The 26023-nt window shown below is 47.9% G+C and overlaps 1 long non-coding RNA gene across 1 annotated transcript in view; it reads left to right on the top strand.

Annotated features, from left to right (window-relative positions):
• Positions 1 to 26023, top strand: part of LOC133358411 (uncharacterized) — a 30725-nt gene continuing 4702 nt past the window's right edge. The window contains exons 1-2 of the long non-coding RNA XR_009757054.1: positions 1 to 855; positions 19067 to 19219. This is a non-coding gene — a long non-coding RNA (uncharacterized LOC133358411). The remainder of the gene's footprint in view (positions 856 to 19066; positions 19220 to 26023) is intronic.

The raw sequence follows: 26023 nt of genomic DNA, 5'->3' as shown, positions 1-26023 counted from the left end.
TGCCCCCATCTTCACCACTCTCTCCCTCCTGCCTCTAGCCCCACTCTCTCCCTCCTGCCTCTAACCCCACTCTCTCCCTGCTGTCTCTAACCTCACTCTCTCCCCTCTGCTCCGCGTATCTCCCCTCTCTGCCCCCATCTTCACCACTCTCTCCAATTCTCTTCATCTCCCTCTCTGCTGTCTCTAACTCCACTCTCTCCCCTCTGTGCTGTCTCTAACCCCACTCTCTCCCTCCTGCCTCTAACCCCACTCTCTCTGCTGCTGTCTCTAACCCCACTCTCTCCCCTCTCTACCCCCATCTTCACAACTCTCTCCCTCCTGCCTCTAACCCCACTCTCTCTCTCTGCTGCCTCTAACCCCACTCTCTCTCTCCTCTCTACCCCAATCTTCACCACTCTCTCCCTTTCTCTTCATCTCTCTCTGCCGCCTCTAGCCCGATTCTCTCCCCGACGTGGACATTTGTAATCCTCCTCGCGTCACGTGCATCCAGTTCCTGGTCTCGTATCGTCCCACCGCTCACTTTCGCCTCTCTCTCACTCACTCTCTCGTCTCAGTCAAATTCGTGAAGCGTTCTCGTCTCACTCTCACCATCTCGGTCTCTCGCTCCCCCATCTCTCGCCCCCCATCTCACTCCCCGTCTCTCTCCCCTCTCTCCTCTCTCTCCCCCGTCTCTCTCCCCCGTCTCTCTCTCGTCTCACTCCAACCATCTCGGGTTCACTCCACCATCTCACTCCCCCGTCTCTCTCCCCTCTCTCGACCCGTCTCACTCTCTCCCCGTCTCTCACTTGGACATGTTGCTCAAACCGCACGGATTAACTCCACCTCGTGAGACCAGACGCCCCGGGACCATAAAGGGTGAGTCACTACTCACTACTACTAACTCACTAACACTCACCACTCACTAACACTCACTCATTAATACTCACTAACGCTCACTACTCACTAACACTCACTAACACTCACTACTCACTAACACTCACTAACACTAACTCACTAACACTCACTCACTAACACTCACTAACACCACTACTCACCAATAATATCACTACCACTCACTACTCACTACCACTCACTAACACACACAGAGATTCAGAGACTCATATAAACCCATAGAGATCCACAGAGATCCAGAGACTCATATAGACCCATAGATACCCATAGAGACCCACAGAGATCCATAGACCCATAGAGACCCATAGAGACCCATTGAGACCCAGAGACCCATAGAGACACACAGAGAACCATGAGACCCACAGAGATCCAGAGACTCATATGTAACCATAAAGACCCACAATCACGTTTGTTTGTACGTTAAACTACTTTTGCACAATACGTGCTCGCGAACAGCACTTGCCCCAACAGTCCGTTGAGGCTATACGGGCGAGGGGGAGACCCTTTGTATTTGCCTTCGTTGTGTGTGCAGTAATTCTTTGAGTCTAGGTCGACTCAACCTCAAATGAGTACCTGCTGCGGTGTTTAAAACATAATCACCGGGGAGACAAAGGCGGCCGGGCGTGGTGCTGGCCACCCACCCCCTCGTGTGCCGTACCGGCCTTCATAGGTGCTACTCGCTAACAGCACTTGCCCCTACAGTCTGTCAAAGGCTGTACGGGGAGAGTCTTTATATATAGTGCGTGTTTAATGCGTGTGTATGTATATATATATACACGTGTTATGTATATACATAAGCATGAACTTGTATTGTGTGTGCAATATTTATATAGTGTGTGCTACTTCGCGGCCTTCATAGGTGCTACTCGCTAACGGCACTTGCCCCAACAGTCTGTTAAGAGGCTACACGGGGCATCTTTGTCTTTGTAGAATAACGTAAAATTATAGCGCGTTGTAAATGTTTATTTGAATTATTTTTTATTTTATTATGTTTTATTTTTATTATTTTATTACTTCCCTTCTGCATGACTTTACCGAAAAAACCAAGAAGTTGAATTATTTCGTTATTTGCAATTGTTTGAGCCCAATTATAACGTGAATAATCACCTGGTAATTATAGCGTCAATAATAAGACGGGGCATCGATTAGAAACATGATGATGATCACGATCTATTAACGCGATTAAAACAATAATAATAACAATGATTAAGAAGAGTTTTTAAATGCAATGCATTCTCAAGGCGAACACAGTCTTTCTCACCGTGCCATGTCGATGCTTGTGATCGTTTAAACAATAAAACATAAAAAATGTTTGACCATTCTTCACCACCCTGCGGGTTTTGCGGGTTCGTAAAGTTGCCTCGTACGCTACAATCACTCGACACTGATGTTAGCCGTGATCGGGGAATCACAAGGCGCGCGAAGCGAGCCCGTATGGATGGCCCAGCGGTGGAAACTCCACGTTTCTATGGCCGAGCAGGAGGGTGAGGGGAGAGGAGGGTCTATCCGTAGCGCAGCCGCTGTTGACGTTTTCACAAAGTGGTCCAATGCTCGCTTTATCGACCCCCATGATGATGATACGTTTTTTATTCTGTGTTCCGACCACACCACCGCTTGCTACAGAACGGCACTCACGGACTTACACAGATGATGCGTTACGCTACCCACACAGGGCAGTGCACACACACACTACACACACTACAATAGATTATAGACTGCGTGAATTGTCGTTAAGATATGTAAATGTTAATTGCAATACCGTGTGTGTGTGCGTGAACGATTCCCGCTCACGGCCAACACCGGTGACGATTATCTAAACTGGGTCCTGTGCCTCCCCTAGGTCGGCTCAGCCTCAAATGAGTATCTGATGCGGTGTGTAGTAAACATCGCCACTGGAGGGAGACAAAGGCGGCCGGGCGTGGTGCTAGCCACCCACCCCCTCGTGTGCCGTTCCCGCTTTTATAGGCGCTACTCGCTAACAGCACTTGCCCCAACAGTCTGTGAAGGCTATAGGAGGGATCTTTGTCTGTGTATATGTCTTGGTCGGGAGCGGTGGTGCAACGGTTAGCCGGCTTTCGTATGGGCTTGCTACTCGCTAACAGCACTTGCCCCAACAGTCTGCTTAGGCTATAGGGGGGATCTTTGTCTGTGTATAGATCTTGGTCGGGAGCGGTGGTGCAGCGGTTAGCCGGCCTTCGTAGGGTGCTGCTACTCGCTAACAGCACTTGCCCCAACAGTCTATGAAGGCTATAGATGGGATCTTTGTCTGTGTATATGTCTTGGTCGGGAGCGGTGGTGCAGCGGTTAGCCGGCTTTCGTAGGTGCTGCTACTCGCTAACAGCACTTGCCCCAACAGTCTGTGAAGGCTATAGGGGGCATCTTTGTCTGTGTATATGTCTTGGTCGGGAGCGGTGGTGCAGCGGTTAGCCGGCTTTCGTAGGGGCTGCTACTCGCTAACAGCACTTGCCCCAACAGTTGTGAACGCTATAGGGGGGATCTTTGTGTATATGTCTTGGTCGGGAGCGGTGGTGCAGCGGTTAGCCGACTTTCGTAGGGGCTGCTACTCGCTAACAGCACTTGCCCCAACAGTCTGTGAAGGCTACACGGGGTTGAGCTGGCTTACGTTGTGACACTGAAATCTTGTTATGCTGCCACACAGCCGTGATATTAATAGTATAATACTAATCAACACACTTTATCTGGTTTCTAAGGTATTCCAACGGGTTTAAGGTAATTTTTGGGTGCTGATTCCAAATCTGGCATCAGTTTTGTCTATCACATCAGGTTGTTGAGATATCAAATATTGCATTTTCAAAAAAACTGCAGAAGAAAAATATTAAATGAATGTGGATATCTACATACAATGATATTATAAACACACTATCCTAAAAATACAGCACCACATTTTAATACTAAAGCAGTCACTGACTCGCAACAACTTGCAATCATAAGTGACAGAGTTAATTTCGGGTAAAATCAATGAAAATGGGGGTATGCCGATAGCATAAAAATGAGATGTGATAGAGCAAATCTGAGATCAGATTTGGAATCGGCACCCTGAAATTAGTCTAGAACGGCTGCAAAAGTCCAGGCCAGAATTGTTGTTGTTGTTGATTGGATCTTCCCACGTGTTTAAATGTATACGGGCATACGCACAGACTCGATTGTACGAATGGTAAAACAAAAATATACGATCGTGAAATTATGCACGCACGAAATATTAAAATGTAGTTGATCTAAACACGTACTGTGTGTTTGTCGCGGTGGGGAGGAGGGTTGATGCAGTGGTTAGCACACTGAGATACAAATACAACGTTGAGTTTCGATTTGCTGGTCTAAGATATGACTAACATCAGTAGCAACTGATTATATATATGTGTGTACATAACTCGATGTGCGTATGTTCGATCAAATAAAAGTCTGGCTATGACGATATTTGGATTGTGTTACCATGATGCTACATTGACATTGCAGAAATAAAGTTAAATAAGCAATGTACTTGAGATGAATGTTTCTTACGTCAGTTTATGTTAATTGTAATGCCGTACAATGCAACGCAACACAAGATATTCTATTACTGAACGACGAAAACAAAGTTGTCTTAGTTGGCAATACGAGCGTGAAAGTTAACAAGTGTTTCTCGTGATCAACAAAGGCTGGGAACGCATCATCGTAGTACGAATGTCAGAAGTTATTGAACATACGACGTTTCGATGTACCAGCTTCAGGAGCGCACCCACTTCATATGTGGAGGCATTACTGCCGTGTAGATATTGAGATACTCATAGTTTTTTCGGTAAAGTCAGGTAGGTAAAAAAAGTGAAATTAAAATCAATGAAAATAAAATAATAAAAATCACGACGTATGAATCCTCGCAGTCCTTGCAGTCACGAAAGCTTCAAATCTAGAATAATTTATTTAGAGTCATCGGCTTCTGCTTTCAATAAGCTACTTCGTTCAGATATCGTCTGTTAATAACAGCCAGGCCGCTTTTGACAAAGAGCTACACATTTAAGTCGGGGCGTTACTCGCTAAAATAAAATTAGAATCGTGAGTGAGTTAGTTAGTTTAATATATATTTAATTTAATAAAACCCCGTCCAGACCGACATCACCTTTCACAAACCCGCACTCAACAGAGTGGTGAGTATGGTCAAACGACACCAGTAAAATAAAACATTGGAGAGAAATTAGAAAAATATATATATGTATACGTGGTATGTATATATATATAGTATTTAGTGAAATAGCCGTTGCAATATATGTATACAAACACAAAGATCCCCCGTGTAGCCTTAACAGACTGTTGGGGCAAGTGCTGTTAGCGAGTAGCACCTATGAAGGCCGGCACGGCACACGAGGGGGGTGGGTGGCCAGCACCACGCCCGGCCGCCTTTGTCTCCCCGGTGCCGATGTTTACTACACATCGCAACCAGGTACTCATTTGAGGCCGAGTCGACCTAGGGGAGGAGGCCCAGGACCGGTTCAAATAATCGTCACCGGGTGTTGGCCGTGAGCGGGAATCGAACCCGGGTCGCCGGGTTTTGTAGGGCAGCGTGGCGCTAACCGCTGCACCACCGCTCTCCACTACCGCTACACACACGCACTAACGAATTGATAGTACACTCTGCGTGCTGAGCAGTATTCATCTTTCATTCATAGAGACGGATCTAGGGAGGAGGCCCAGGACCGGTACAGAAAATATTTAACCGATGTTGGTGATCCGTGGAGCGTGAATCGAACTCGGGCAAGCCGGAGGAGGTTTCGTAGCTCTGACCACTACTACCACCGCTCCCCACACAGACAGCGGTGGTTGTAGCACGGCTCCTGCACAAAGACAAAGACAAAGACCCCCCCTCCCCCATAGGGCCTCACACAGACTGTCGGGGCAAGTGCGATTTGAGCGAGTGGCACTTTTACGCAGATCGAGCAACGGCGAACAGGGAGGGTTTGATTGGTCAGCAAAGCGCCCGGCTCGCCTGATGCCTAAGAACGACAAGAAACGAGTGGAGACAGAAAAAATACACTAAATACACGGGCAGAGACAGAGAGAAAACAAAAAACCCAGAGAGAGAGAAAAAGATAAACTTGAAACTTCCCCGTAGAAATGGTTCGATCTTAAATTTGGAGCTTTCGTGACTGCAGGAATTACTCTTTGGTTCTTTCGGTAAAGTCACGTATAAAGATCAAATGATAAATTAAATAGCATACGACGACGTTTCGATTGCAACACAAGCAATCATCATCCGGTATAAATAAATAGCAACAAAAATCTAACTAGAAAACTATAGACAGACAATTTCGATTTAAAGCTTTCGTGGCTGCAGGGATTCATCTTCTTGGTTCTTTCGGTAAAGTCACGTAGAAGGGAAGTAATAAAATAATAAAAATAAAACACAATAAAATAATTCTCACGACGTTTCGGCCACAACGCACCTGAGGACGGCTGCTTGCGTTGTGGCCGAAACGTCGTGAGAATTATTTTATTGTTTTATTTTTATTATTTTATTACTTCCCTTCTATGTGACTTTACCGAAAGAACCAAGAAGATATAGACAGACATATAATTTTTCCTCTGCCCCCTCCCTCTCTCCGCCCCGCCCCCCTCTCTCTATTTAAGGCCCCGTCACAGAGACGATCTCTCTCTTTCTGCCGATACGTGTCCTCTCTCTGTGTATCTTGGTAATATCTGTCTGCTTATATGTCTGTCTATAGTTTTATGGTTAGATTTGTGTTGCTATTTCATTTCTTTTATACCTGACGACGATTACTTGTGTTGCAATCGAAACGTCGTAGTATATGATTATTTAATTTATTATTTCATCTTTATACGTGACTTTACCGAAAGAACCAAAGAGGCCTTCCCCCGGTGTCTGAGTTGGACCTCGTAGGGCAGTGATCGTTCACGTTTTGTCCCCCTTCCCCCTCTTTCCAGGGGGGTGTGCGAGACGTGGACAGAGTTGCTGTTGTTTGGAACGTAAATCACCGATAATACAACCTACTTTGTTCCATCAAACACTATGTAGTTATTAACATTGTATGTTGTTGAGCTAGAATTCACATCGGCCACTCTATCCCTTCTAGAGCATCACCACAATTCACATCGTCCAATCTATCCCTTCTAGAACATCACCACAATTCACTCGGCCAATCTATCCCTTCTAGAACATCATCAAAATTCACATCGGCTAATCTATCCATTCGAGACCATCACCACAATTCACATCGGCCACTCCATCCCTTCGAGACCATCACCACAATTCACATCGGCCACTCCATCCCTTCGAGAGCATTACTAGGATTCAAGGTTGCGTTAAAAGTTAAGAACCACTGTTATCGGAGCTCCAGGATATTTACGCGCGGATGACACTCGCCACTGATGTTAGCCGTGAGCGTGAGTTTCACTTGCGCCCAGCGGATTGGCAGCGCGGTGGTCTAACCGCTATGTACCACCGCTAACCACACGCACACACACACACACACAAAAGACAAAGATCCCCCGAATAAACCATAACAGACTGTTGGGGCAAGTGTTATTATAGCGAGTGGCATTCACGAAGGCCGGCACGGCAGGGGGTCGGGTGGCCAGCACTACGCTCGATCTATACACATTTGAGGCTGAGTCGACCTAGAGGAGGCCCCAGGACCGGTTCAGATAATCGTCGCTGGTGTTGGTGGCCGTGAGCGGGAATCGAACACGGATCGCCAGGTTCGGAGCGCAGCGCGCTAACCACTGCACCACCGCTCCCCCAACAAAGACACTGTACACAAGTAGAAACAGACAAAGATCCCCCGTGTAGCCTTAGCAGACTTTTGGGGCAAGTGCTGTTAGCGAGCACCTATGAAGGCCGGCACGGCACACGAGGGGGTGGGTGGCCAGCACCACGCCCGGCCGCCTTTGTCTCCCCAGTGGCGATGTTTACTACACACCGCACCAGGTACTCATTTGAGGCTGAGTCAACCCAGAGAAGGCCCAAGTCAGCTTCAGAGAATCGTCCCTGGTGTTGGTGGCCGTGAGCGGGAATCGAACTCGGGTCGCCGGGTTCGTAGCACAACGTAGCGCTAACCGCTGCACCACCGCTCCCGACCGAGACATATACACAGACAAAGATCCCCCTGTAGCCTAAGCAGACTGCTGGGGCAAGTTCTATCAGCGAATAGCGCCGATAAAAGCGGAAACGTCACATGGGTGGCAAGAACCACACCCGGCCGCCTTTGTCTCCCCTGGACGACTAAGCCTCAAACGAGACGCACACACACACAGAGAGACACAGAGACAGACACAATCACACCCCGAGCTAAATTCCCCCGTTCAACCTCACGTGCAGACGTAGATAGAGCGATCACGATTGTCCGCACTTAACAAAACAAACAAAGACAAAGATCCCCAGTATAGCCTCTAACAGACTGTTGGGGCAAGTGCTGTTAGCGAGCGCCTATGAAGACCGGCACGGCACACGAGGGGGGTGGGTGGCCAACACCACGCCCGGCCGCCTTTGTCTCCCCAGTGGCGATGTTTACTACACACCGCACCAGGCACTAATTTGAGGCTGAATCGACCTAGAGAAGGAGGCCCAGGACCGGTTCAGATAATCGGTCACCGGGTGTTGGCCGTGAGCGGGAATCGAACCCGGGTCGCCGGGTTCGTAGGGCAGCGTGGCGCTAACCGCTGCACCACCGCTCCCCACTACCGCTACACACACGTACGACGTACTAACGAATTGATTGTATACTCTGCGTACTGAGGAGTACGCATCTTTCATTGATAGAGACGCATCTATCGTGGTACAACGCGACGTTTGTGGAGATTTGGAGAGTCTTGCGCTCACAACAAGGAGCACGAGGCTTGGATAGTGGATTTGCTGAACGTCAACTTCGCCGGAAGATGCACACAAAGAGAAGCGCACAGAATCACGCGTAGATAAAGATATAGCGAAAACACAGAGCGAAAGAGATACACACAGAATCACGTGTAGATAAAGATATAGCGAAAACACAGAGCGAAAGAGATACACACAGAATCACGCAGATATAGCGAACACACAGTGATAGAGATACACACAGAATCACGCAGATATAGCGAACACACACATCGATAGAGATACACACAGAATCACGCAGATATAGCGAACACACAGAGGGATAGAGATACACACAGAATCACGCAGATATAGCGAACACACAGAGGGATATAGATACACACAGAATCACGCAGATATAGCGAACACACAGAGGGATAGAGATACACACAGAATCAAGCAGATATAGCGAACACACAGAGGGATAGAGATACACAGAATCACGCAGATATAGCGAACACACAGATCGATAGAGATACACACAGAATCACGCAGATACAGCAAACACACAGATCGATAGAGATACACACAGAATCACGCAGATACAGCGAACACACAGAGGGATAGAGATACACACAGAATCACGCAGATATAGCGAACACACAGAGGGATAGAGATACACACAGAATCACGCAGATATAGCGAACACACAGAGGAATAGAGATACACACAGAATCACGCAGATATAGCGAACACACAGAGGGATAGAGATACACACAGAATCACGCAGATATCGCGAACACACAGAGGGATAGAGATACACACAGAATCACGCGTAGAAATATAGATATAGCGAACACACAGATCGATAGAGATACACACAGAATCACGCAGATACAGCGAACACAGAGCAATAAAGATACACACAGAATCACGCAGATATAGCAAAAACACAGAGCGATAGAGATACACACAGAATCACGCAGATACAGCGAACACAGAGCGATAGAGATACACACAGAATCACGTGTAGATATAGATACAGAGATACACACAGAGCGATAGAGATACACGCAGAATCACGCGTATATATAGATATAGCAAACGCAAAGGCATACACGCTTACATATATATGAATAAAACAAGATTAATTCATACAGATAACTACAAAGACAAAGACCCCACCTCCCGTATAGCCTTAACAGACTGTAGGGGCAAGTGCTGTTAGCGAGTAGCACCTATGAAGGCCGGCACGGCACACGAGGGGGTGGGTGGCCAGCACCACGCCCGACCGCCTTTGTCTCCCCAGTGGCGATGTTTACACACAGCACCGGGTACTCATTTGAGGCCGAGTTGACTTAGGGGAGGCCCAAGACCGTTTCAGATAATCGCCACACCTGTTGGCCTTTGAAGGGAATCGAACTCGGGTCGCCGGGTTTGTATCGCAGCGTAGCGCTAACCGCTGCCACTACTCCTGCCCACAACTCATAGAGATACACGCAGAGATGCATACTGTACGTATAGATACACACACATATTTCACAGACGCAGAGGCGAGAACATAGCATTACCATAACTCAATCATGTTTGTGCTCTACAATGTGAGCTCCCTGGCAACTCGAACACATCACTAAAATTCACCATCGGCCACTCTATCCATTCTAGAACATCACTAGCATTCACATGAGCAAATATCCCTTCTATAAAATCATTAGAATTCACACCAGCCACTCTATCCCTTCTAGAACATCACTAGCATTCACATGGGCCACTCTATCCCTTTCAAAACATCACTAGAATTCACATGACCAACTAGCCCTTGCAGAACATCACTAGAATTCACATCGGACACTCTATCCATTCTATAAAATCACTAGAATTCACACCAGCCACTCTTTCCCTTCTAGAACATCACTAGCAATCACATGGGCCACTCTATCCCTTTCAAAACATCACTAGAATTCACATGACCAACTAGCCCTTGCAGAACATCACTAGAATTCACATCGGACACTCTATCCATTCTATAAAATCACTAGAATTCACACCAGCCACTCTTTCCCTTCTAGAACATCACTAGCAATCACATGGGCCACTCTATCCCTTTCAAAACATCACTAGAATTCACATGACCAACTAGCCCTTGCAGAACATCACTAGAATTCACATCGGACACTCTATCCATTCTATAACATCACTAGAATTCACACCAGCCACTCTATCCCTTCTAGAACATCACTAGCATTCACATGGGCCACTCTATCCCTTTTAAAACATCACTAGAATTCACATGACCAACTAGCCCTTGCAGAACATCACTAGAATTCACATCGGCCACTCTATCCATTCTAGAACATCACTAGAATCCACACCAGCCACTCTATCCATTCTAGAACATCACTAGAATTCACACCGGCCACTCTATCCCTTCCAGAACATCGCCATAATTCACATTAGCAACTAGCCCTTCCAGAACATCGCTGGAACATCACATCACTCGGCACTCCAGGAGTGATCCAAACTCGTGCGTCAAAACTGAAATGAGCAATCGTTGCGGTCATTAAACCCATCTCGTGCCGTGCGATAGGGGAAGGGTGGCGGGGTGGGAGATGTGGGGGGAGGTGAACGAGTTGGGAGCGGTGGCGCAGCGGTTAGCGCACTCCGCCACCCGAGTTCGATTTCCCGCTCGTGGCCACCACCGGCACGAGGAGTGACTGTGATCCGTGAACCGCTCCTGGGCCTTCCCTAGGTCGACTCAGCCTCAAATGAGTACCTCGAGCGGTGTGCAGTGAACATCGCCATTGGGGAGAGACAAAGGCGGCCGGGCGTGGTAATGGCCAAGCTGCGAGAGAAACTAATGCGAATTGAAACGCGAACAGAGAACGGGCAACTTGCAGTAGCAGCAGCAACAGCAGCAGCAGCAGCAACAACAGCAACAGCAGTAGTAGCAACAACAGCAGTAGCAACAGCAGCAGTAGCAGCAGCAACAGTGGCAGCAACAGCAGTCGTAGCAACAGCAGCAGCAACAGCCGTAGTGGCAACAGCAGTAGTAGCAACAGCAGCAGCAACAGCAGTAGTGGCAACAGCAGTAGTAGCAACAGCAGTAGTAGCAACAGCAGCAGCAACAGCAGTAGTAGCAACAGCAGTAGCAACAGCAGTAGCAGCAGCAGCAGTGGCAGCAACAGCAGTCGTAGCAACAGCAGCAGCAACAGCCGTAGTGGCAACAGCAGTAGTAGCAACAGCAGCAGTAGCAACAGCAGTAGTAGCAACAGCAGTCGTAGCAGTAGCAACAGCAGCAGTAGCAACAGCAGCAGTAGCAACAGCAGCAGTAGCAACAACAATAGTAGCAACAGCAGTCGTAGCAGTAGCAACAGCAGCAGTAGCAACAACGGTAGGAGCAACAGGAGTAGTAGTAACAGCAGCAGTAGCAACAGCAGCAGTAGCAACAATAATAGTAGTAACATCAGTAGGAGCAACATCAGTAGTAGCGACATCAGTCGTAGCAGTAGCAACAGCAGCAGTAGCAACAATAGTAGTAGCAACATCAGTAGTAGCAACAGCAGTAATAGCAACATCAGTAGTAGCAACCAGCAGTAGTAGCAAGAGCAGTAGTAGCACCATCAGTCGTAGCAACAGCAGAAAGTAGCAGCAGTAGCAACATCAGTAGTAGCAGCAGTAGCAAGAGAAGTAGTAGCAACAGTAGCAATAGTAGTAATAGGAGTTGTAGTGCCAAGTATCTGCTGCAGTTGCAGGAGTAGTAAGAGTCGTAATAGTAGCAGCAGCTACTTCTGGTAAGCCGAAGCAACGATCTACACCAAACACACCACACACATCACCATCACACACACACCACACACATCACCATCACACACCATCACACACCATCATCACACACCACACACACACCACACACATCACACACCACACACATCACCATCACACACACACACCACACAAACCACCACCACACACACACCCAACACACACCCAACACACACACACCACCACACACACCCAACACACACACCACAACCACACACACCACACCACACACACCCAACACACCACCACCACACACACCCAACACACACCCAACACATACCCAACACAACACACACCCAACACACACACCACAACCACACACACCACACCACACACACCCAACACACCACCACCACACACACCCAACACACACCCAACACACACCCAACACACACACCCAACACACACCCAACACACACACCCAACACACACACAACCCAACACACCACAATCACACACACACACACCACACACACACCACACACACAACCCAACACACACCCAACACACACACCCAACACACACCCAACACACTCACACCGCAGCAGCAGCAGCACGTGTAGACAATGACGCCAGATGGATTCATTGTGCCAACAATCATTCCGGCTAGAATGAAACGCAGTGGACTTGCGCACGACGAGGATGATGATGATGATGTTGATGTGACAGACGAAGAGGAGGAGGAGTTGGAAGAGTTGCTGACTTAGTCATTCCCAAGCCGGGCCTCCCACCCACGCGCTCCCCATGTCGACGCGAGCTAGAGACAAAGCTCCCCCGTGTAGCCTTCGACAGGCGGTTCGGGGCAAGTGCTGTTAGCGAGTGGCAGCAGCTATCAAAGCCAGCACGGTTACACGAGGCGTGCGTGGGTGGGTGGACACCACGCCCGGCCGCCTTTGTCTCCCCACTAGCGCTCAGTCACCCACGCGCGCTTCTCATCTCCACGTTACTCCCCCACCCAGCCCGCCCGCCCACCCAGCCCAAGTCACACCACCCACAACTACCCCACCCACACGCCCCTCCACCGTCGACCGCTCAAGCTTCATGATGCCTTTTGTTGTCGTCGTTGTCGTTGTTAAGTCGTAAATCAGAGAGACGAAAAGCCCCTCGACGCCACCGAGAAGCGAGAGAGAGAGGCACACAGAGAGAGGCACAGAGAGAGAGGCACACAGAGAGAGAGAGGCACAGAGAGAGAGGCACAGAGAGAGAGGCACAGAGAGAGAGACTTGTGTGCCGTGCCGGCCTTCATAGGTGCTACTCGCTAACAGCACTTGCCCCTACAGTATGTTAAGGCTACACGGGGGATCTTTGTCTTTGTGTACCGTGTGGCAAGCGGTAGTTCCAACGAACCGCGGCGACCCGAGTTCGATTCCCGCTCACGGTCAACACCAGTGACGTTTATCTGAACCGGTGCTGGGCCTCCCCTAGGTCGACTCAGCCTCAAATGAGTACCCGGTGCGGTGTGTAAACATCGCCACTGGGGAGACAAAGGCGGTCGGGCGTGGTGCTGGCCACCCACCCCCTCGTGTACCGTTCTGGCATTCATAGGTGCTCGCTAACAGCACTTGCCCCTACAGTCTGTTAAGGCTATATGGGGGATCTTTGTCTTTGCTCCAGCCGGAGCCGCGCCTTGTGTGTGTGTATGTATATGTATGTCTGTTTGTATGTGTGTATGTATATATGTGTGTGTGTATATGTATGTGTGTGTATGTGTATGTGCCTGTACAGAATAGTTGCTGGTCACCCACCCCCTCGTGTGCCGTGCCGGCCTTCATAGGTGCTACTCGCTAACAGCACTTGCCCCTACAGTCTGTTAAGGCTACACGGGGGATCTTTGTTTTTATTGTTTGTACGGAATAGTGATAAATTACTTTAGCTATATATACCCACACAAAAAGACAAAGAACCCCTCTCCCGTATAGCCTTAACAGACTGTACAGGCAAGTGCTGTTAGCGAGTAGCGCCTATGAAGGCCGGCACGGGACACGAGGGGGTGGGTGGCCAGCACCACGCCCGGCCGCCTTTGTCTCCCCACTGGCGATCTTTACTATGCACCGCACGGGCTACTCGTTTGAGGCTGAGTCGACCTAGCGGAGGCCCAGGAACTGCTGAAACATTCACTGTTGTTAAACTAAATATATACATAAATACACACTTGTGAGTATGTGGGGAGCGGTGGTGTAGTAACGGGTTCGCGAAGCTCCACTACGAACCCGGCGAACCGGTTTCGATTCCCACTCACGGCCAACACCATCGACGATTAATCAAAACGGTCCTGGGCCTCTCCTATGTCGACTCAGCCTCAAATGGTACCTGGTGGCCGGGCGTGGTGCTTGCCACCCACCCCCTCGTGTGCCGTGCCGGCCTTCATATATGCTACTCGCTAACGGAACTTGCCCCAACAGTCTGTCACAGGCTATACGGGGGATCTTTGCCTTTGTGCTTGAGCAGCTGGTGTGGCTGTGTGTGTGTGTTCACGGAGCGGTGGCGCAGGGGTTAGCGCACCGCGCCACTGCTTTCACTTGGCCGCGATCGAGAGTCGAACTCGGTTTGAACGGGTTCGTAGCGCAGTGCGTCAACCACTGTGCCACCGCTCCCCCCCCGCCCCCACAACACACACACGCACACACACACACATGCACACACACACACGCACACACACTAACGCACACACACACTAATGTGTACATGTTGGTGTGCACGCTACAAGCACAGTGCACACACGCGCGCGCGCGTACGCATCGGATATACAACACAGATGGAGTCCGAGCGATTATTGCAATTGTGCTTTGGGGAAGGGTCGTTACCCGAAACGTCGTCTATTATTATTTTTTGGGCGGGGGGGGGGGGGTATTTAAAGGGCGCACCACATAGCTACTGTAGAATTTAGCTGAGGTTTTAAAAATAAAAAAGTAGAAACTTTAGCAATAGGGATGTTGATCTAGTGATCGACAGCCAAAAACGCACATTAAGACAAAATTAAGACAGTTTATATTCGGTCTACAACGCCAGTTTGCATCGACATCTTGTGATATACAGAATAGTAATTATTTTTATTTTAATCCGTTAAAACAATCAGTTTTTATTGCGTGCGTGTTTTTTTTAAACTAACTTTTTTCGGGAAATAAAAAGGGATAGAGTTGCTCGGATGGAGGACCCACGGGGCGTGTCTGGCAATTCATCCGCTTTGAATGAAGCGAAGCTGCTGATGTGACACTTCATGTCGAAACCGGTGCTTGCCTACACACAACTGGTCGTTCACCCGCTTTGGTTGAAGCGAAGCTGCTGATGTGACACTTCATGTCGAAACCGGTGCTTGCCTACACACAACTGGCCGTTCACCAGCTTTGGTTGAAGCGAAGCTCGCTGATGAGACACTTCATGTCGAAACCGGTGCTTCCCTACACACAACTGGCCGTTCACCAGCTTTGGTTGAAGCGAAGCTCGCTGATGAGACACTTCATGTCGAAACCGGTGCTTGCCTGCACAAAACTGGCCGTTCACCCGCTTTGGTCCAGAACAAGTATAACCCGTAAAAACAAAGTTTTTCACTATAAATCCTTTATATGCGTGGCGGCTAGAGTCCTCTGGCTTGAGATGGCTGCCACCTATGGGTCAGATGATTGTCTGGCAGCATTAAACAATTGGTAATTTAAAAAAAATTCTAAACATTGTAAAATTTTTGAAAAAAATGTTCACGAAAATGCATTGTCACGCACAACGAGTCTGTGTGCAAAATGTCAGCTCGATTGGATCACGGGAAGTGGGTTAAAAACGACCGAAAGATTTGCACGGTCCTAAGCTCAAGTGCTGTTAGCGAGCACCTATGAAGGCCGGCACGGACACACCAGAGTGTGGGTGACCAAGAGCCACACCCGGCCGTCTTTGTCTCTCCCCCCCCCCCCCCCAAAACGTGGCTTAGAAAGGACCCCCTCGTAATCCGACGACTTTCTGCGCACGTGGCGATCCGTTCATGGACGCACCGGCAAACATTGAGGCTGTTAACCTCAACGGCGTTCAGTGATTCTACCAAAAAAACCTAAGAGTATAACATCTCCCCCCTTCAGTCTCCATAACTAAAGGGGAGATTTTGATGTAAAGCTTCTTTCGTGACTGCAGGGATTCATATTCTTGGTTATTTCGGTAAAGTCACGTAGAAGGGAAATAATACAATTCAAATATATTTGTATTTTATTATATTTGTATTTTATTATTTCCCTTCTAAAATTCAAATATATCTGTAAAATACAAATATTTTATTATTTCCCTTCTACGTGACTTTGCCGAAAGTACCAATAATATAAAGGGGAGATGTTGTTAAGGGAGACACCTCGTGTACAATAGACTGGTAGTCCCCGACTTACGATATTTCGATCTTACGATGGTAATAGCGATACGGCAAAATTGTAACATATTTTTAATTTCGCGCGGCAGGCAAACGCAGCAGCGTACTAGGTACGATACGTTCATTGCATGTTAAACGTTTTTTTTAAATATATTAGATAGGATTGTTTCCTGAAAAAAGTTTCTATTAAATTGCAGTTCTTATAGGTAGGCTAAGAATTTACCCTGTTTTTGTTACTTTATATTTTACCGTGCAATACAGTATTGTAATTAATAAATACATACAGTATATAGTGTACACAGTACGGTACTGTAAGTATATATGTTCATGTGCCCGCTGGTAAGAAAGTTAGAGCGGGGATAGGCTAAAGTCCGTGGGGTATCTGTAAATGGGTCGTCTTTCGTGTCTGTGTGAATGTGCTGGTTAATATATATGTAAAGTAGAGCATTTCCCAAAGGCGCTTTGGTAAATTATAATTCTAAACTTTTACACCATGTACGCATATCCTTTGGTTCTTTCGGTAAAGTCAAGTAGATAGAAAATAAAAATAAAATTTAATAAAATTAAAAATAAATCTTAAATGTAAATTCAAAAAAAAAATTTAAATTTCAAAATTAAATTAAAAATAAAATAAAATTAAAAATTTTATTAAAAAGAAAATTAAAAACAAATTGTTAAATAAAATTTTAATAAAAAATCAAATGTAAAATAAAAAATATTTTTTTTATTAAAATCCAATTAAAAATGTAATAAAAAATAAAATAAAAAATACATTTTTAAATAAAAATTTTATTAAAAATAAAATGTTAAATAAATTTAAAATAAAATTAAAAATGAAAGCAAAAAAAACCCCGGCGTTTCGATCGCAACACCAGCGGTCTTTTTTCTCTCTCCGCCTGATGAAGGCCGCTTGTGTTGCGATCGAAACGTCGCGGGTTTTTAACTTTTAATTTTAATTTAATTTAATTTTAATTTTCTATCTACATGACTTTACCGAAATAACCAAAGAGAAGATGAATTCCTGCAGTCACGAAAGTTTTAAGTCAAAACGTACCATGTACGTTATATTTGAGTTGACTTCGAAGAAAGTTTTTGAGCGTTCTGTGTGCGCGTTATAATAAGTTGTAATAAGTTGTAATAAGTTATAATAAGTTGTAATAAGTTATTTTAAGTGTTTAGGTGTTGATTTACAATCGCACGGATTGTGCGGATGAGATGGACTCCATACAAAAGACAAAGATCCCCCGTATAGCCTTCGGCAGGCTTCTGGGGCAAGTGCTGTTAGCGAGTAGCAGTGTCTGTGTCCGGCAAAAGGCACACGAATGGGTGGGCCGGTGGCCAGCGTCACGCCCGGCCGCCTTTGTCTCCCCAGTGGTGCTTTTTTACGCAGCACGCCGAGTACTCATTTTAGGCTGAGTCGACCTAGGGGAGGCCCAGGACCTTTTCAGATAATCGTCGCTGGCGTTGGCCGTGAGCGGGAATCGAACTCGGGTCGCCGGGTTCGTAGCGCAGTGTAGCGCTAACCGCTACACCACCGCTCCCCACACACATACACACAACACATACACACATACACACACATACACACACATACACACACACATACAAAGACAAAGATCCCCCGTGTAGCCTTAACAGACTGTAGGGGCAATCGCTGTTAGCGAGCACCTATGAAGGCCGGAACGGCACACGAGGGGGTGGGTGGCCAGCACCACGCCCGACCGCCTTTGTCTCCCCAGTGGCGATGTTTACACACCGCTCCAGGTACTCATTTAAGGCTGAGTCGACCTAGGGGAGGCCCAGGACCGGTTCAGATAATCGTCACTGGTAGTGGCCGTGAGCGGGAATCGAACTCGGGTCGCCTAACCACGACACTACAATGCGTTACGCTTCCACATGCGCGGGTCACGTGACAGATGTGATGTCACCGCTCACTTGCCGTGCTAAAAATCTCTGCATTATTGAGCCCCCCCCCCCCCCCCAAAAAAGTGTATTTTTATAATGTTTGCACGGTGTACAGTCTGGAAAGTACCCACATGGCAAATTTCCAGACACACGTAATCACAACTGTGCCTTTTATATATATGGAAATGTGTATATCCTGTCGTCAATGTACTCACACGAACACGACGGTAAATCACTGAGAATCGGGATGAAACATCCCTCCCCTGCTCTCTCTCTCTGTCTGTCTGTCACTCTCATTGATTCGGCAGGCCACCCACACATCAGTATCGAAGGCGCACTCCCAAACCGTGGCCACGGACCCCAGTTCGATTCCCGGCCGCCGTCAGCCACATCGAGTGGCGAGTGCGTGAGCCGGTCGTCCCGTGCCTCCGTCTTTCCGCCGAGTATCGATTCTGCCTTCGGTGAGTTTCAGTTTCATTTCAGTCTTTCAGTTTCATGTATTAGGTGTAACCCTCGATTTAAAGCTTTCGTGACTGCAGGGATTCATCTTCTTGGTTCTTTCGGTAAAGTCACGTAGAAGGGAAATAATAAAATAATACAAATAAAACATCATAAATTAAAATAATAATATAATAATAAAATAATATAACATAATAAATTACTATTATTTTATTATGTTTTATTTGTATTATTTTATTATTTCCCTTCTACGTGACTTTACCGAAAGAACCAAGAAGATGAATCCCTGCAGTCACGAAAGCCTTAAATCGAAATCTTAAAGTGACTACAAGCAACAGAAAAATCCTGGAAAAAACAGCAAAGTCTTTCAGAAACAACACCGCATTTCATTTTACACACCACCCTCTGTTTAATAGGTGCTCGCTAACCATACACTTGCCTCTCCCCTCCCCCCCGCCATCAGCCTTCAAGCACGTGGCACACGCAACACACACACGTGTGCGTTGCCATGGAGTTTTGATTGTGACGTCACATGAGTCGATAGCGACGAGCAGTGACAGCAGCCATGTTGAGTCCCTGCCCATGAAAACATTAAAAACCGTTAATATGTAGAAGTCTATCAAACAGTTAATTTATAAAATATATATATATATATTTCGATTTAAAGCTTTCGTGACTGCAGGGATTCATCTTCTTGGTTCTTTCCGACAGACCTGTTCTTCACCTGAGGACGGCTGCTTGCGTTGTGGCCAAAACGTCGTGAGAATTATTTTATTATGTTTTATTTTTATTATTTTATTACTTCCCTTCTACGTGACATTACCGAAAGAACCAAGAAGATGAATCCCTGCAGTCACGAAAGAAGCTTTAAATCGAAAAATGTGCCAATGAGTTACCCGTTCAGCACGCCCGGTGCGTTGGAGAGTAAACCCACTGCAATGTTGACAATTTGAGTAGCGTCACGTGTCGTTGGTGATCACGACAACAACAACAACAACAGCAGTCCGCTTCATCGGGCGATGTACCAGAATTGTGAAGACGTTTCCCTGTTGTGGTCTTAGAGTAAGGCACGATGCTCACGGTGGAAAGATGTTAACTACCTCGCCTGGTATACAGGAGGTCGTGGGTTTGATCCCGACCCTGACGCCTGCTGCTGTATATTTGGAGTTTGCGTGTCTCTCTCTCTCATCACGGTGGCTAGGAGATGTTAACTACCTCGCCTGGTCTACAGGAGGTCGTGGGTTTGATCCCGACCCTGACGCCTGTTGCTGTATATTTGGAGTTTGCGTGTCTCTCTCTCTCATCACGGTGGCTAGGAGATGTTAACTACCTCGCCTGGTCTACAGGAGGTCGTGGGTTTGATCCCGACCCTGACGCCTGTTGCTGTATATTTGGAGTTTGCGTGTCTCTCTCTCTCATCACGGTGGCTAGGAGATGTTAACTACCTCGCCTGGTATACAGGAGGTCGTGGGTTTGATCCCGACCCTGACGCCTGCTGCTGTATATTTGGAGTTTGCGTGTCTCTCTCTCTCATCATCATCACGGTGGCTAGGAGATGTTAACTACCTCGCCTGGTGTGCAGGAGGTCGTGGGTTCGATCCCGACCCTGACGCCTGCTGCTGTATATTTGGAGTTTGCGTGTCTCTCTCTCTCATCATCATCACGGTGGCTAGGAGATGTTAACTACCTCGCCTGGTATACAGGAGGTTGTGGGTTTGATCCCGACCCTGACGCCTGTTGCTGTATATTTGGAGTTTGCGTGTCTCTCATCATCATCACGGTGGCTAGGAGATGTTGACTACCTCGCCTGGTATACAGGAGGTCGTGGGTTTGATCCCGAACCTGACGCCTGCTGCTGTATATTTGGAGTTTGCGTGTCTCTCTCCCTATAGTCGCGTGGATTTTTCTCCAGGTCCTGCGGCCTTTCCCTCCACACTTAGAATCAACGTCACGAGTTTAGAGCATTCGGCTGCTATAAATGTCCACTCGATGATGATGATGATGAGCCCACTTCGTTGAGCTATAATTTGTGATCGCCAGATCGATTCTGAAAAAAAGAGCCGTAGACCTCAGATGGACCCTACGTGGTAAATTATATGAATTAATAAATGGTAGAGTCTAGATTTGAAGTTTTCGTGACTGCAACGATTCATATTCTTATGTTTTTTCGGTAAAGTCACGTAGGTAAAAAAAGTTACAATTAAATTAATAAAAGTAAAATAAAATTAAAATCACGACGTTTCGGAGGCAACACAAGCTTCCGTCTTCAGGTGGAACCAGATATATTTGTAATCTCTCATTTACTTGATACAGCTATCGTGCTGTGACGGTTCGACCTGAAGACGGATGCTTGTGTTGCCTCCGAAACGTCGTGATTTTAATTTTATTTTTAATTTTATTTAAATTTAAATTTTTTACCTACGTGACTTTACCGAAAAAACCTAACAATAAAAAATGATAGTTTAGTTTAAAAGGCGATGACTTCACAGCTCACTGATGACGAGTGTTTGTGTTGCAATCGAAACGTCGCGAGAATTTAGCAACAAAAATCTAACCATAAAACTATAGACAGACATACAAGCAGACAGATATCACCAAGATACACAGAGAGAGGACACGTATCGGCAGAAAGAGAGAGATCGTCTCTGTGACGAGGCCTTAAATAGAGAGAGGGGGACGGGGGCGGAGAGAGGGAGGGGGCAGAGGAAAAATTATATGTCTGTCTTTATCTTCTTGGTTCTTTCGGTAAAGTCACGTAGAAGGGAAGTAATAAAATAATAAAAATAAAACATAATAAAATAATTCTCACGACGTTTCGGCCACAACGCAAGCAGCCGTCCTCAGGTGCGTTGTGGTCGAAACGTCGTGAGAATTATTTTATTGTTTTATTTTTATTATTTTATTATTTCCCTTTTTCGTGACTTTACCGAAAGCTCACCATCGTTGAGCAGTGGCGTTAACGGATGAGTTGCAGCGCTGCGCCTTTTGCATCCTCATTTGAATGCCTCTGTGGATACGCAGTTGACTTCGTACGTACACGAGCAAGCATGGTGATGATGATGATAAGGCACCTTAGGGTTTCTACTTTAAACATCTGCGGGGTTTTTTATTTGGGTTGCGGCGACTAATAATCATCATCATCATCTCGATTTAAAACTTTCGTGACTGCAGGGATTCATCTTCTTGGTTCTTTCGGTAAAGTCACGTAGAAGGGAAGTAATAAAATAATAAAAATAAAATAAATATAAAAATAAAACATAATAAAACATGACTTTACCGAAAGAACCAAGAAGATCATCATCATCATCATCGCAATGCGCTGTCTTACAGACGAACGCATGTTTGTATTTGCGTGCAGAATTATAATGATGATGGTTTTGATGGTGGTGGTGGTGGTGGCGTGTTTGTCAGCGCCTTTAAATGGTATTTCATCAACTGTGGGGAGCGGTGGCGCAGTGGTTGACGCCGCTTTGCGCTGTGAACCCTGCCACCAACATCAGTGACGATTATCTGAACCGGTCCTGGGCCTCCCCTAGGTTGACTCGGCCCCAAATGACTACGGAACCTTGTGTGGTGTCTAGTAAACATCGCCACTGGGGAGACAAAGTTGGTTTGGCTGCCAAGGCTGTGCCACCCACCCCCTCGCGTGCCTTCGTAAGGTGCGACTCGCTAACAGCACTTGCCCCAACAGTCTGTTGCAGGCTATACGGGGGCTCTTTGTCTTCAGATGCGTGTAACTTAGCAGAGCCAAAATAGTAAAACACACACAAAGACAAAGATCACCCGCGTAGCCTCTAACAGACTGTTGGGGCAAGTGCTGTCAGCGATTAGCAGCACCTATGAAGGCCGGCACGGCAAAACGAGGGGGTGGTGTTGCCAGCAACCACGCCCGGCCGCCTTTGTCTCCCCCAGTGGCGATGGTTACTACACACCGCACCGGGTACTCATTTGAGGCCGAGTCGACCTAAGGGGGAGAGGACCAGGACCGGTTCAGATAATCGCCACCGCTGTTGGTGGCCGTGAATCGAACTCGGGTGGGCGGGTTTGTAGCGGTCAGTGCGCTCACCGCTACACTCACCGCTCACCGCTACACTCACCGCTACACTCACTGCTCACCGCTACACTCACCGCTACACTCACCGCTCACCGCTACACTCACCGCTACACTCACCGCTCACCGCTACACTCACCGCTACACTCACCGCTCACCGCTACACTCACCGCTTCACTCACCGCTCACCGCTACACTCACCGCTACACTCACCGCTCACCCCTACACTCACCACTACGCTCACCGCTCACCGCTACGCTCACCGCTACACTCACCGCTCACCGCTACACTCACCGCTTCACTCACCGCTCACCGCTACACTCACCGCTACACTCACCGCTCACCGCTACACTCACCGCTACGCTCACCGCTCACCGCTATGCTCACCGCAATGCTCACCGCTCACCACTACACTCACCACTACGCTCACCGCTCAACGCTACGCTCACCGCGACGCTCACCGCTACGCTCACCACTCACCACAAAGCTCACCACTACGCTCACCGCTCACCGCTACGCTCACCGCTCACCACTACGCTCACCACTACGCTCACCGCTCACTGCAACACTCACCGCTCACCGCAAAGCTCACCACTACGCTCACCACTCACCACAACGCTCATCGCTACGCTCACCACTCACCACTACGCTCACCGCTCACTGCAACACTCACCGCTCACCGCAAAGCTCACCACTACGCTCACCGCTAACCACAACGCTCACCGCGACGCTCACCGCTTCGCTTACCGCTCACCACTACACTCACCGCTACACTTACCACAACGCTCACCGCTCACCGCTACGCTCGCCGCTACGCTCACCACAGCGCTCGCCGCTACGCTCGCCGCTCACCGCTACGCTCACCGCGATGCTCACCCAAATCTCTTCCCTCCCCTCCCCACTCTCACTCGCAACTGACCTTCAATGTATCATCGCCATCATCGCCATCATCACCGCCGAACCTCCAACAAATGTCGTGACCTGTTGATGTCCAACGCCACGGACCGGGATCTCCGGCGGGTACATCCAGAGCGGTCGAATCACTTCGGTCCAAGTTCAGAATCCAGAGTCCATAGCAGTTCCTGCCCCGGCGTGGCATTCGTGACTCTTCTCTGTCGGAAGACTCCGACTCCACGTCTCTCTCGGTCTCTCTCCAAATCTCTCTCCACGTTTCGCTCCGTCACCCCACGTCTCTCTCTCTTCACATCTCTCTGTATCTCCAAATCTCTCCACCACGTCTCTCTCTCTCTCTCTTCACATCTCTCTGTATCTCCAAATCTCTCCCCACGTCTCTCTGTCTCTCTCTTTTTTTTCACGATCAGTGGAAACAAGAAGATGCTCGGTGTAGTCGGCACTTTGCTTCGTTCATCATTTCGTATTTTTTTTAATTTAAACTTGGCTTTATGTGAACCCCCACCTCTCGCTCACTCTCTCGCTCACTCTCTCGCTCACTCTCTCTGTCACTCTGTCGCTCACTCTCTCGCTCACCCTCTCGCTCACTCTCTCGCTCACTCTCTCGCTCACTCTCTCGCTCACTCTCTCGCTCACTCTCTCGCTCACTCTCTCGCTCACTCTCTCGCTCACTCTCTCGCTCACTCTCTCGCTCACTCTCTCTGTCACTCTCTCGCTCACTCTCTCGCTCACCCTCTCGCTCACTCTCTCGCTCACCCTCTCGCTCACTCTCTCGCTCACTCTCTCGCTCACTCTCTCGCTCACTCTCTCGCTCGCTCTCTCGCTCGCTCTCTCGCTCACCCTCTCGCTCACCCTCTCGCTCACCCTCTCGGTCACTCTCTCGCTCACTCTCTCTGTCACTCTCTCGTCTCTCTCTCACCTCTCGAGTCTAATGTCTTCATATGACGTTCTGAATGTCCAGTTGGCCACACAATTCCGTTGATTCGGATTCAGTAGACGTGAAGATCACAATCATGGAGGTTACAACTTTCTCAATTTCTGTTTGACTCGCTGTCTCTGTCTGTCTCTCTCTTTCCCTGCGTCTCTTTGCGTGTCTCCGTATCTCGCTGTCTCTCCATCCCTCCGTCTTTGTCTCACCTCGTCGAAGAATGTCATCTGGAGTTGACCGAAGATACTCCCAACGCAATCCGGCTTGGGATACAATCCTCTGTAACTCTACGCAGTGGTTAGCAACTCTGTGTCTCTCTCTCTCGGTCTGTCTCCCTGTCTGTCTCTGTGTCTCTCTCTTTCGCTGTGTATCTCTGTCTGTCTCTGTGTGTGTCTCTCTCTCTGTCCGTCCCGACACTTCACGTGGCCTCAAGGTGCACATAGCCTGGCACAAGCGTCGTGGTGACATCACCGCCACTTAGTGGCGAATGGCGGTTGTTGTTGTCTCTCTCTCTCTGTCTGTCTCTCTCTGTCTCTCTCTCTCTGTCTCTGTGTGTGTGTGACTCTCTCTCTGTCTGTCTATTTCTCTCTCTCTGCGTCTCTGTGTGTGTGTCTCTCTCTGCGTCTCTATCTGTGTGTGTCTCTCTGTCTCTCTCTCTCTTTCTCTACGTCTCTGTGTGTGTGTGTCTCTCTCTGTCTCTATATGTGTGTGTGTGTCTCTCTCTGTCTCTCTCTCTGCATCTGTGTGTGTGTCTCTCTCTGTCTCTATCTGTGTGTGTGTCTCTCTGCGTCTCTCTGTGTGTGTCTCTCTGTCTCTATCTGTGTGTGTCTCTCTCTCTATCTGTGTGTGTGTGTGTGTCTCTCTCTGTCTCTCTCTGTGTGTGTCTCTCTCTCTCTGTCTCTCTGCGTCTCTGTG

This window comes from Lethenteron reissneri, chromosome 61, assembly GCF_015708825.2.
Source record: "Lethenteron reissneri isolate LAM-NWPU_2019-01 chromosome 61, ASM1570882v1, whole genome shotgun sequence".
In the NCBI taxonomy this organism is placed as follows: domain Eukaryota; kingdom Metazoa; phylum Chordata; class Hyperoartia; order Petromyzontiformes; family Petromyzontidae; genus Lethenteron; species Lethenteron reissneri.
This window is presented reverse-complemented; position numbering and strand designations above follow the sequence as displayed.